This window comes from Vulpes lagopus, chromosome 3, assembly GCF_018345385.1.
Source record: "Vulpes lagopus strain Blue_001 chromosome 3, ASM1834538v1, whole genome shotgun sequence".
In the NCBI taxonomy this organism is placed as follows: Eukaryota; Metazoa; Chordata; class Mammalia; order Carnivora; family Canidae; genus Vulpes; species Vulpes lagopus.
The window spans coordinates 149879496-149893835 of record NC_054826.1 but is presented as its reverse complement, the minus strand read 5'-3'; the positions used below and the strand labels follow the sequence as shown (position 1 = coordinate 149893835).

General features: G+C 42.7%; 1 long non-coding RNA gene across 1 annotated transcript; it reads left to right on the top strand.

The window, feature by feature from the left end:
- The first annotated feature begins 597 nt into the window (after nucleotides 1-597).
- On the top strand, nucleotides 598-12577 carry LOC121488179. The gene is made up of 3 exons (XR_005986991.1): nucleotides 598-703; nucleotides 11658-11787; nucleotides 12394-12577. It is a non-coding gene; the product is annotated as an uncharacterized LOC121488179 (long non-coding RNA).
- The last annotated feature ends 1763 nt before the right edge of the window (nucleotides 12578-14340 follow it).

Here is a 14340-nt window from a genome sequence, read left to right as displayed (position 1 = left end):
TCCCTTCCTTTCTCTCTCTTCCTTCCTTTCTTCCTTCCTTCCTTTTGTGTCTTACTAAATATATATTTTATATACTCTGATAAAGTAGTGGAAAGCAACTGTAGTTCTCTCGAGCTAGTAGAAATAAGATTGCTGTTGAAAACCTTTAACTCCACATTCTCTGGCTTTCATGGGAATGGAATTTCAACTCTAATGCAGCATTAATGGGGTTTTGCACTGAATTGCCTTTTGGGGTTTGATTTGCCTTTTAGAGAAGCTGGTGTTTGACTGCATGTTCAAACACGGCATGTATTCTTATGAGCAATGTGAGATTCAAATAAACACAACGAGTGCGTTCATTTTGATGACCTCCCCATCACACATTCAAATAAACACAAATGTTCTCAAATGTATAAAAGCAGCTGTGTTTATGTCAACGTGCAAAGCACCAGATATATACATTCAGATTCACTCATCTATCTGGAACCATGTACCTCCGCTCATCGTTAAAAATTTAGTGGAAAATCATGCATGGGGCATGTGTAATGTGCAATTTTCAAGCATACACACATCTCTAAACAAATTTTCTTCAAGCATGTTACTGACATTTGTTCTAATTGAGGATGAAGCCTGGAGAAACTTTGAAGTTTTTGAAAACAAAACAAAGCAAAATGCAAGTTGCTACCAGAGGGCACCGCGCATCTCAAGTATTTTGGCAGCATGGGTAAGTCACCTTCCCGGATATTCGATATTCGGAACAACCTTCCCTGCCTTTCTGTTCTCTCCCTTCTCTGTTTTTCTCCTCTCTCTCTTCCCCTCTCCCTTCTTGCCCCACCTCCCTTCCTTTCTTCCTTCTGGAGGTTAAACAAAACCACGCCAAGTTCTTTTCTTCCTTCCTTCCTCCTTCCCTCCCTTTCTTGCCTCATTCTTTCCTTCCTTGCAAAGCCATGCAAGATGCCAGCTCACAAGTGAGCCCCCCCTCACCCCCTTGTTTGCTTTAAGTATCACAAATGGGAGACATGACAAATCTTTTCTTCAGAAGCTCAGCTGGAACGGCTCAGGCATTAATGCTGGGTTAAGCTGTACTTTCTGCGTAAGAACCAACTTTGGCTTTGCGTGTCACACTAAAACAACACTTCCATCTTGTAGTTCTTCAAACGTAAGAACAGTTTGCAGGTCTCCAGAAAACCCCAGCCTCCATTTTGCAGGCAGACAGTAGTGAATAGAGTAAAAATAACACCCCAGGTTGATGGGGGTCCACCTGTGTGCCCAGGACCGTCCTAAGTATTTTGAATGTCTTATCTTATTTCATGCTCCACCGCCCTCTGAGGTGGGGACTGTCACTATCTGCACTTGACACACGAGGGAGGCCAAAGAAGCTTCCTCAAGGTCGCAGAATCAGCAGGTAGTAGAGCCACAGGGGCATGTAGGTTCTAGGCCTCACGGTTTCTCAGAGAAGCCGTCAATCCATATATTTACAGGTCATGTCTTGATTTTTAAATGTCAGCAAAAATATTCAAAATTTTAAGCAACTCTGTCGACTGAACAAAACGCGTCTGGCGGCTGGAGGAAGGCCCGGGCCTGCCCGTTGGCCTCCCCGATCCCAGGGGTGCTGCCTCTAGTCTCTCGGGGTTAGAAAGTCTGCGGTGGTGAACTGTCCGGTGAGGAGAGAGAAGGTGGGACTGGGAGGCAGAAACGCATCCGAAGGCTTCGGATTCCCAGCGGAATGGCCTTGAACAAGTCAGTTCCTGAGCCTGGGTTTGGGAGACTCATGTGACCCTCGTGGCTCTCGTGCAGCCTTTACATGAAAGCACGCGCTAAGGGGCAAGTGTCCTACAACCAGAACCTACCGTCCTTATGTCACCTCCGTGTATCTGAAGGCGAGCAGGACAGGTGCGTTCCCTGAGTGCGGGGCCTTGTGCGACACTTCGGCCTCTCCAGTCTTCACCGGCCACAGCGTCACCCCCGGTTTATAGATGAGACTCTGAGACGCAGAGAAGCTAAGGAAATTGCCCTGGAGTCCAAACCTGGTCAGAGGCGCCTGACTCCAAAACCCATGCTTTGTTTTCTTCTCCCCCCTCGCTGACAGCACACAAGGTAGTAAGCTCTTTTCTTTTTTTCTTTTTTAAGATTTTATTTATTTATTCATGATAGACACACACACACAGAGAGGCAGAGACACAGGCAGAGGGAGAAGCAGGCTCCATGCAAGAAGCCTGATGTGGGACTCAATTCCGGGTCTCCAGGATCACACCCTGGGCCGAAGGCAGGTGCTTAACTGCTGAGCCATCCTCTTTCTTTCTTTCTTTCTTTCTTTCTTTCTTTCTTTCTTTCTTTCTTTCTTTCTTTCTTTCTTTCTTTCTTTCTATTTCAATGTATGAAGCTTCTATGAGGCATCCGATTCTAGTGGGAACCTGTTTATGAGACTTGTCATAGTGACAGCATAGGATCCTGCTAGAATAAAGGTTAGGGTCGGCAACTATTGATGAGAAAAGGCAGAAAAGCATAATCCAGGGCAGGCAGAGGGGACAGCCTGGACCAGGCCCCACGGTGGCCATCGCTCTGGGCTGGGCACGGGAATGCTGGAGGCCTGAGAAGAGAAAGGAAGGTTCTGACTCTCTGGCCACCTGCTCGTGGGGGCGACCCCCCTGGGCCGGGCTGTGCCTTGCGTCCTGCTGTGCGTTGTCCTGATGCTTGAGGTCCACACCGCTGCACCTCGGGTGGGAAGTGGGGCTGGCCGTGCTGCTTGCTAGCTGACCTGCCCGCAGACAAAAGCCACACCTGCACAAACTGGCCTCTTCCGTCTGGGCGTGATGCTTGGACCCTCTCCGGCCGTGTCCCTTTGTGCTGTTTCTCGGCTGGTTCTGCCCTCAGGAGGGTGCTATCTCATGGTCCCCAAGGCCCCCGCACAAGGCTGAGCGAATGCAAGAGAGATGGAGCCTATTGCTCTTTCGTTTGGGGGATTTCCTGGGCGGTCCACCTTCCAGGCCACCTTTATTTTTTTTATTTTTTTAGTTTTTAAGATTTTATTTTATTCATTCATGAGAGACAGAGAGAGAGAGAGAGAGAGAGGCAGAGATACAGGCAGAGGGAGAAGCAGGCTCCATGCAGGGAGCCCGATGTGGGACTCGATCCCAGGTCTCCAGAGTCCGGCCCTGGGCTGAAGGTGGCCCTAAACCGCTGGGCCACCTGGGGCTGCCCATCCAGGCCACCTTTAAGTGAGTGCAGAATCTCCCTTCGGCCTGAAGAACTTTAGGACTGAAAAGATCCATTTCTGGAAGACAAGGCAAGCCCAGCAGCCTATGGCAACTTGGGGAAAATGATTTGGGCCTTCCTGAAAGTCATTTGGCTGGTGGTGGTGGTGGTGGTGTGGGGGGCAGGGAGGCGGTGGGAAGTTTTTCTGAGGGAGTTCGGTGCCCTGCAGAGGAGGGGCAGGTCCTCCACAGCTAATTTCTGTTAGAGCTCCGGTTCTAATTCTCCTCTAGTCATTAAAGAGGAAAGAAATTTAACATGGCGGGTGTAACGAATATCCAACCCCATGGAATTAGAGGATGGATGGTTTCCCCAGCAGATTCAACAGTGGTAACTATAACAATAATCAATACAAATTAGGGACATGCTTCTGTTTTAATGCACTTAGTAACCAGATCTCTTGTCCTCAAGTAAGTCTAAAGGAGAACTGCGTCCTCCTAACCGGCTCGAGTGCTGTTGTGAAGGAGGGTGTGTGTGTGTGTGTGTGTGTGTGTGTGTGTGTGTGTTCCCTTTTCTCTTAGGGATTCTATAGCTTCCTTCATTCTTCGCCTCTCTCATATTACAGAAAGAAGGTAATTTTTCCTGGCCATTTACTAAAGCTCATTAAAGACTGGAGAGAACAAACAATGCTACTCCTCAGAGACTACCATTCAAAGTCACTCCACAATTCTCTGTTCTAATACTTGAGACAAATTAATTATTCCTTAGTGAAAAGTGTATAATTCCTATTCTTCATTTTTTGGGGGGTGGGGAATAATAATGGGAAGTTTATATCTGAGTGAAAAGCTGTCTATGCTGAAGGGAAATGAGAAAAAATGTGTGTTCTGAGAGGAGTAAAAGCAATTATTCTAATAATAATTCTAAGAATATTAATGTCTTTTTAAAGTAGATTGCCTTCAAATAAACACAGAGGTTGAAGCAATGGGAGGCTGGTTTGTTTATTAATCATTCCAAATGTGCATTCTTCTAAATGAACAACTACACCATCAACTTTGCCGGCACATATTAAATTTAGTTAAACAGCAACTTGCAAATGTCTCAAAACTTTTGTAACCAGAGACTAATTTGTTTAACACGTTTAAATGTTATATTGATGTAAAGCCCCACATATTAAACTTCAAAGGGAAAAGCTCTTGAGAGCTCCTCATTTTAAAGACTACACGCTGGAACTGAGATGGAGACAAGCCTCATTCTCCTGTTTTGTTTTGCTTTTTAAATACGAGGCCTGCTCCGGGCCCTGGCCCTCATCCTCAGCCCTGCGTTCGGTCATCTGCGGAGCAGCAAGTATCTAACCGTGGGGACTGCAAGGCGATGGTTAAGAAAGGCCCAGTGTTTCCCTTTCATCTCTATTAATTAATCCTGGCTCCGTTTGCCCAGAGTACGTTGCTGTTGACATCACCTTTTCCTTACACTTTAAAGAGTCCCAAGAGAGATCGACTGCAGAACAAAACTGGACAAAGAGTCCATTTGGTAACCATTTTATTTCTCAATTACCAACCTACACGTATGGAAGAGATTTGCGCGCTATCCGATTTACACAACAATTATGCTTCAAAAGTTCAGAAATAAATAACTTTTTTTTTTTTTCTTGGACTCATTAGTTCGTCTACCAATTGTAATTGGTGTCAACTAACGAGTTTGCTCCGTGGCTTGCCCTTAATTACTGATAAAAGCGAAATTGCAACTCTAGCCAATCAGAAACTGGTTTCTTCACGAGAGTGTAGTATTCTTTTAAAAGCTCTATTTGTCCTAGTAAGTGGTTTTGTGTTTGGCTGATCCCTTCCATAAGCTCCCTTAACATAAGCAAAGGACTCTTAATAACTATATACAGTGAAGGAATATCATTACTGCCCTCATTCAAACAGATAAAACAAAGGAAATGTTTTATAAATTTCAAATGTATACATCATGATTTTAGCAAACTCTGAAATCTCATCCATCTGGCGGGAAATAGATATTTGTAGCCGTAAGACTGAGAATTAACTGCCCCTTCCAATGTCTAATTTTTTTTTTTCCTAAGTATCCCCAACCTTTTGAAACAGGCAGTAAGAAATAGGAGAAACCTAACAGTCACGAGGCACAGTTAAGTCCTGATGGTATAAACAAGGTTTGGCTCAGGCCAAGATCCCACGTTAAAAATAATAGACATTTTGGAAATAAGCGTGTTAGGAGTTGGTGGATATTGGAATCATGCCACTGGGGAGACCCTGCAACTGCAAAAGCTTAGTTGTGGAAACATCATTCTAAAGACAGCCCTCTTCGTTGTTGTTTTTAGAAGACAAAAGAAACCTCTTTAGGATTATTGGATATTCTGAAGATGGGTTCTTGCTCTATATGATATCCTATGATAATTAGGGTGCTTTTGATCTCAACGATCAGAAAGCCCAGTTAAAGGTGGCTAGAACAACAGGGGTATTTTTTTTTTTTTTATCACGTAACTAGAAGTTAGAGATCAGGAGTCACCGGTTTGATCAATGCAAGCATCCACCATCATTCAAAACACAGCTTCTTGATACCTCTCCACTCCCATTGCCTCAGTGATGTGACTCCCTTCATGGTCCCTAGACAGCTGAGGCAAGTGTAGGCTTCTCATCCCCACAAGATGATATCTAAAGGCAAAGGAGATGCAGCTATTTCTTCCACAACTTTTTAAAGAGCAAGGAAAGCTTTCCTGGAAATAACCCCCACTAATCTCCCCTCCTATCTTATTGGCCAGAACTAGGCTACGTGCCCACTCTTCAGCCAATCCAATCACTGGCAAGGATTATCTCAGGCTCGGACCAATCACAATTCATTCCAGAGGCTGTGGAGGGCCTCAGATTCCTGTAAAGTGCTTGGCACCTGGATACCTGAACAAGACGGAAAATTTCAGTAGGGAGAGGAGAAAGGGGGTGGCGGTGAATGATTTATTGGCAGGGTAAACAACAGCGCCTGTCACGCACTTAAGGAGGTTATTTTCCCAAGGTAACCATTCTTAATGACCTCCAGTCAAAAGTGAAGGGTGAATGAAAGCATGAATCCAGAAGACAAAGTTGAGTATGAGGTGTGGTCTGTGTGGCTTTCATACTTGCTTTCCCGACAAATTATTCTTCAATACAGGGGAGCACGTCCTGGCATTGCAAGGGGTTGTCGACAGCCAGGTGATGCAGTGGGGAAGGTAACCTGGACACCAGGGTAGGCTCTGCTACTAACTTGCTGGGCGGTGTCTGTTGGATCTGAGACTTCTGTGAACCTCACTGACTTCACTGTGAAGTGTGGGAGAGGGCCCAGAGGATCCCTGGTATCTCTTCTCACTTTGGAATTTGATCGATTTTCACTTTTACCCACTGCCATCGAGAAGTCTCTCCCTTGTCTCTGCTTTCCAGCCGAAACAAGTGGCACGCCCAAATTCTCTCCTTGCCTTGAGATATTTCTTATCTGTTAACTCTTTCTTCTCAGACTAGATTATAAGTGTCCCAAGGGCAAGACACTTCTGTATGCTTTGCAGTCTGCTGTGTTCATTGAGTTATTATTTACTGAGGAGCTACTCAGTGCTACGTACTCTGTGACATGCTTGGCTCATACATGGTGGCCACTCAGTCTTTATTTCCTTATTGGTTTTCTCCAGCAGTTTTTGGTGTCCTCAGATTTTCTTAAGACAGGCAAAGTAGCACTACTAAGGTCAAGGTATTATATGTCTAGTTTATTATTATTATTATGACGATGAAGGCAGGCTTAATCCCACAGAATCACAATTTCTGTGAGTAAGAGCACTCCCTGCTTCCCAACACCAAGCCTCCTTTCACAAACACAGTTGCCACATATGGCAGCTGAGTGAGAGGAATTAAGAGGGCTAGTTCCCACAATTCACACTGGTCTTATAGACAAATGACAATGGAATGATTAAGGAATTTTATAAAGGCACGTGAGAGGGTTTTCATATGAGAATGGAGAAGCAGAAGCTGAGGGACTTTAAGGTTCCTGTGAAGAATTCTTTTGGGCACACTTTTTAAAAATCTCTACCATTTTCCTTAAAACTTGTTCGGTAGTAACTTTAGCTTTTCTGTGTGTGACCAAACTTTCTGTAACTCTTCCCAGGTTGACAAACAGGGGACTCTAATATTTTGGAGGGAAAAAAAAATCCATGCAGTTGATTTCCTTTTCACTTCACAGCATCTTTATTTAGTTTTAGTAGTCTCTGGCATATTTAACTTTTCAAAGATTGGGGTGGTTATTTTGCAATTAAAAGTATACAAATGCCTGACAATTGGTTTCAGCACAGGATCAACAGCAACAGCAAAAAGAGCACCAGATCACTTTACTACCCATGCCAAATGTAGTACCAGCTCTATATGTGATGAGGTTTGGAATTTTTTGTAAAAATAAAAAGTATTATGGCAGATATTTTTATTACCCAACCAATAGCCATTTTCTGTCCACACTTTCCTTTCTTCTTTCTTTCTTCTTCCTTCCTTCCTTCCTTCCTTCCTTCCTTCCTTCCTTCCTTCCTTCCTTCTTTCTTTCTTTCTTTCTTTCTTTCTTTCTTTCTTTCTTTCTTTCTTTTCTTCTTTCCAACAGGGGGGTGGGGGGGTGGGGGGCAGAGGGAGGGAGAGTGAGAATCTTAAGCAGGCTCCACACCAAGCATAAAGGCCAAGGCAGGGCTCAAGTAGCACTACTAAGTAGCACTACTCACAACCCTGAGATCATGACCTAAGCCAAAATCAAGAGTCAGACACTTAATTGAGTTAGCCACCAGGTACCTCCACCTCCGCTTTCTACTTATGAATTCCTGGTTTTTTAAAAGCAGAGATTCATTGATTCTAGGGAATCCGTTGAAGCCCAGGGATTTAATCATTATTGGTTTAGGGCTGAGCATATGACCTCATTTAGCCAATGAGACATAAAGGGAAATGAAGTTCACTGGGCACTTCTCTTCCCCCATCAAACCATCGTTGCCAAATCAATGATCTATTTTCAGTCATCATCTTAGCCTCTTAGCAACATTTAAAGACTTGATGAGTTTTCGCCTTTAAAACATTTTCTTCACATGGCTCCTGGTTTTCATACTACTTTATTGCCTTCTTCTTTATAGATCCTAGACTAGCTCTTCCTCCTCATTATCTCTAAAGTTGGGGCACCCTAGGGCTCAATCATTGGCACTTTTTCTATTGAAACTTACTCTATATGGTTTTATTCATGGCTTTAATATCTTCCATATATTGAGAATTTATTAATTAATTTCTGCTCCTCAGACCTCTTCCTGAGCTTAAGACATATATCTATATCTAACTGGGTGCACCCGGGTGGCTCAGTCAGTTAAGCATCTGCCTTCAGCTCAGGTCATGATCTCAGAGTCCCGGGACTGAGCCCCCTGGTAGGCTTCCTGTTAAGCAGGGAGTTGGCTTCTCCCTCTGCCACTCCCCCCACTCATTCTCTCTCTCTTTCTCTCCCTCTCTAAATAAATAAATAAAATACTTAAAAAGATTATATCTGATTTCTCAACTTTACCACATGAATGTTAAATAGGGATCTCAACTTTACTATGTTTTAGTCCAAAATAGAATCTTGATTTATATTCCATAATCCTGCTTCTTTTCCAGTCTTCTCCACTTCAGGAAAGGACAACTACCATTCTAGCTCATGCCAAAAAAATAGAGATAATCCTTGATTGCATTTTCTCTCTTAGCCCCTGACACAGTCTTTCAACTGGTGTATGCTCTTTACCCTACCTCCAAAGTATATCTGGAATCTTCCACTTCTAATCACTTCTACTATCACCACTTTTCATCTTTCACTGCAATAATTTCTTTGCTATTCTTTCACTTGCACTTTTGCCTCCTGTGTCAGTTGGAATTGATTCCGACTCTATGTTTTAAAAAATTAACGGTGCTCTAAAGATGAGTTCATTTCTCTCTCACATCAGTTTGGAGGTAATTATTCCAGCATTGTTTTGGCAGCTTCATAGTGTCACCAGGGACCCACATTTTACCAGGGTTTCTATCTTCCTATTCTGTAATCTCAGTTCAGGCTTCATCCTGGGACACCATTTTCATCCTCAAAGTCATCTCACAGTGAAATATTAGACGTTTGGTCCATAGTTGAGGTCCAAGGAAGGAGGAGATCTAAAAGGTAAATAATGAGTCCTTTCCACCTAAATCAGCTCTCTGTAGGTACTTCCCTAGAAGTCCTGTTTACACTTCCTCTTATATATTACTTATTGGCCACAACTCCTTCCAAACATGCTCCATGGAGCTGCAAAGGAAGTTTGGGAAATGCAGTGTCTATTCCAAGTGGCAATAACCACAGATTGAATTGGGGTTCTATTTCTAGGAGGGAATGGATCCTGGGGTAAGCTTGTAGCAATTTTTGCCACACAGTCCTTATATCAATTCTTCCCGAAGGGCCACTTAATTTTAAAAAATAAAATAAATCTGATTAGGACTTCATAGCTTAGCACTCTCTAAGAGCTTTCCATTGTGTTCACATTAAAACCTAATGACTCTGTCTTTCTAGCATTGCCATTCTAGATTCTGTCCCAGTTATTCCATTCTAGCAACACCAGCTTACATCCACCATGCTAAGATTATTCCCACTCCAGAGCCTTTGCATCTGCTATTTCTGCTGCCTGAAATGTGTTTGTTTTCAGATCTTGGCATGATTCAGAACCTTACTTCATTCAGGTGTAGTTTTGTCCTGTTTCCTGATGTCATTCTCTCATATGATGACTGCAGAGCTATGATCAGACTTCTATAGAGCCTAGTGTATGCAGCAAAATCACATCAAAAACATCCCACAATAAATAAAATTTGAGTGTGTCCATGTAGGTATTGAATTATATTGCAAGTGCCAAGTTAATCAGTTACCTTTGTAGACATTTACTTGGACGCTTATTAATTTTAATTTTTGCAGTTTAGCTTTTGTACTTTGGAGCCACTAAACTTTCTATTCCAGGTTTCTAACATTTTCTTTTTTATATAAGCTTGAAAACTTATATGCATTGAGCATTGTGCGATAGGACATACTAGAAAAGCTTCCTTGGATCACTGTGAATTTTTTTTTTTTTTTTGGATCACTGTGAATTTTACCCCAAACAATACACTGAAGTTGTTCTGACTAAAACCTTCCTCATTTTTAGAACATCTTAATGAGAAGCTTATTCATAAAAATTACACAACTGATGTTACTTCTACTATGACAGTCCAATCATCTACCCATGGTTTAGAATAGGGTTTTTCAAGCTCAGCACTACTGACATTTCGGGTAGAATAATTCTTTGTTGTTAGGGGACTTTCCTATGCTTTGCATGATGTTTAGTAGCATCCCTGGCTTCCACTCACTTAAGCCAGGAGTGATTTTCTGTGCTCCCTGCCCCGCAGTTGTGACGTTGTCTCAAGGACATTGCCAAATGTCCACTGGGGGACAAAATCATCGACGGTGGAGAAAGAACCATGGATTTAGAAACTAAAGTCGCCAAATCTATTAAACAAAACCCATACACTGATTTGTTAGCAGATGGGAGTGGACCGTGGACAGTTTCTTCAACCTGTAAAGCTTTGCAGAATTCCAAGTTTCGAACCTCAGCTTTGACACTGATCCTGACCGATCCCTTAACTATTATGATTTGTTTTCCTTCAATTTTAAAATGGAGGCAATTAGACCTATTGTATCAGGCTGTTAATATGATTAAATGATTTGCTATATGCAAAGAGCCTCGCCTGGGGTCTGGCACACACAGAGGAGTTCAGTATGTGTTATTTCTCCTTTTTGAGTTCAAATGGAAAGAGCCAAATGAAAAACAATATTGCGGTTATTTCTGACATAGACACAGCATGTGGGAAGGGGAATCACATGTGGGTGGAATGTGGTGTGTATGGGGGGGGTGCCCTGCCCAACTCCTCAGGAGCAGAAGGGAACTAACAGCTGTCATGACACATGAAAACCCCAAAAGAACTGTCAAAGGCACAGGGACTGATCAACTGAAAATTTGAAATAGAAACCATGGAACTATCTGCCACAGATACTCAAATTATACCTAAGATCCAGCCACTTCTCACCTCTCGTCTGGTAGCACTGTGCTTCGAGCCACCAGCACCCCTTGCTTGAGGACTGCAGGAACCTCCTGTCTGGTGTCTCACCACTTGGGCCTTCCTGCTGTGTGCTTTGCTCTCAACACCAAAGCCAGAGGGAGGTTTCTAAAATGTCAATCAGAGTTGATCCCTTTTCTGCCAGAACCCTCAAATAGCATCCCTTCTCAACCCAGGTGAAAGCCCAAGTCCCCACTCCCCACCCCGGTCTGAACTCTCATGTCATCTCCTACCATACAGCCAGGACACCTGGTCTACCTCCAGCTCCTAAACCGTACATGGCACATCCCTCAGGGCATTCGCACTGCAGATGCCTCTACTTGGAACTCTCCGTCTGATGCATGGCTTCTTTACTTCCTCTAGGTCTGGACATGAACCTTCTCATTGAGACCTCCCCCAACTCACTGACATGGAAATGTAACCCACCACCAGACCTCATTCCAGCTGGGCCCCCCGCTACTCCTTATCCCTGCTTCCTTTTTCTTTAAAGCAGGTACCACCGTTGAACATACAACAATCTATAAACACCCTAATCATAGTGAGGCTATTCCAGCTTTCTGCTCTAGGCTCTGTGAGGGGTGGAGGTGGGAGATGGGATAAGAAGGAGCAAATAGAATAATTCACGGTAGAGGGAAAGGGTGGCAACACAATATCTTCTTTGGCTTTTTCTCGCAGCATCGTCATTAGTTTTCTATTGCTGCAAAACAAATGACTATAAGTGGCTTTCAAAAATACCTGTTTATTGTCTCAGAGTGTCTGCGGGCTAGAAGCTCTGGTGTGGCATAGCTGGGTTCTCCATTCAGGATCTCGCCAGGCTGAAAGCAAGGTGTCAGCCGGGACTGCCATCTCCTCTGAGGCTCAAGGTCCCCTTCTGAGCTCACTGGTTATTGGCAGAATGAATGTCCTTGCAGCTCCAGGTCTAAGGTCTTTATCTCCTTGCCACCTCTTCATGGGGGGCTGCTCTCCGCCTCTAGAGGCTACCTTCACATTCTTGCCATGTGTTTGCTCCCACATATGACAGCTTGCTCCTTCCAGGCCAATGGGAGAACATCTTCCGCAGCCTTGAATCTACCTGACTTTTCCCATCTCTGACTTCTAGGCCTTCTTTCAAAAGGACTCAACTGATTAAGTCAGGTCCGCTCACACTCAAGAACGGATTATACAGGGTGTACACACCAGGGGATGGGAATCTGAGAGGCCATCTTACAGTTCCAACTACCACAGCATTCCTGGGAGGATTCCACTTGGAAGAAGTCTATTACTTGGCCCAAAATTATCATACACATTCAAAGAAGGTAAGTCCCAGACAGTTGAGCACAGTGGCTAAAACCCAGACATACAGCTTTGTCCTATAGGACATTCCTGGGGCTTGCTGGAGAACCATGTATTTGGGACTGTCACTTGGGGGGGGGGGATGTTCATTAAGGTTTCTAGATTGATTGGTAACAGTATTAGGTAGATGCTTGCCTTTTGGGGGATAAAGGACACATTTATCTGTGCATTTTGGTGTTTGTTTCTTTAAGTGGCACAGGCTTTAGAAGGTGCCTTCTGATTGGAAGAATCATGACAAATCTGTTCCTCCAGTTAGGAAGGATGCACTCTCCAGTCATGGAGATACCAGCCAATGTCATGCTGCCACCCCACATCTATCAGGAAAAGGGATCATCTCCATCAGCAATTTGGCAAAATTGAAACAAAGTAATTACAACACAACAGTGTCATAGGATCCATGACACCTGCTTTAAAAATAAATCTCCTGGCTTTGTCTTTATTTTCAATAAATGCTCCAGTATTATTGCCACTGCATTAATCTAGCAGCAGGAAACCATTATCCTATGACAACAGTCTCTCCCATTAACATTATCTTTTAATTTTAAGATTGTTTAGATGACTGCTAGAAGCTACTAAATTAAGATAAAATGAAGAAAGAATTATTTTCTTTAAGCCAAGTATTCAGTCAAATTACCCACCCCCAATCTTGATAGCACTGGCAAGAGAGACACCATTATTTTTGTATCAGATTACTAAGTACTATTTGGGTATAAGTTGAAATTTCTAGAAATCTAGACATGCTTTAAATGTCATCTAGGAAATAACCGTTAAACTTTGAATTATTACTTATATTTTTTGCTCTATTGTATGGTATATATTGAGGACTTGAAAATACTGGTTATTTTTCCAGGAAGCAATTGTTGTGGTAAATAAAACAATAATGAAATCACAATGATGAAAGCTCAGTAAAGAAATAAAGGAACCATTTGTCTAGTAAAGTTTGTTCTGAGAAATAATTGGAATTTGGAGAATGCAGCAAAAATGAGACGGGAGGAAAACAAACCTAAATTAAAAGAAAGTTGAGATTGTTAGTGATTACTACTTAAAGTTCGACAAATGGACTTTAAAGTGACCATTGTATCCTATTAAATGGTATATGTAAGTTTTCTATCAAATATATTACGAGCATTTTTTCAAATAGTAAGTCACTTGCTCACTCTCTGTTAATTTTCAAAATTCTCCTTTATTCTATCAGCTATATCCTCACACTTGCAGACATTCTTTAAAATCTCACAGTATCCGTTTTGTTCCAACCTTATCGGTTCCAGTGGTCTCAGGGCTTTCTTTCCAAAAGGCAGAGGCTGCGTACAACTGCAAATGAGGAATAGGTCTAAATAATTATTAGAATAGTGATACTATGCATCCAATAATCTGAATCTGTGATCCCCCACTCCCAGGGGTAAACCTCGCATAAGAAAATTAATAGAAACCGAGTTACCGTCTTAATAGAAATTGTACTGGAAAAAAAGAGAAATGCTTAAATTGTGAATTCCCTATATTGTTAATGTAGTTCAAGTAGGCCATCAATATGTGTCCTATTTACTGATAGGTGCAAAATAGGTGGTGAGAGATCAATCAAAACCCCCTTCCATAAATTACCACGACTTCTAGAAATTATCAAAACTTCACTGGAGTGTCATACGTAGTCTTCCCAGCAATGAGTTATAGTCAATAATTCATTCCCTGACTGAGCTGATAACAGGCAGATATTCTA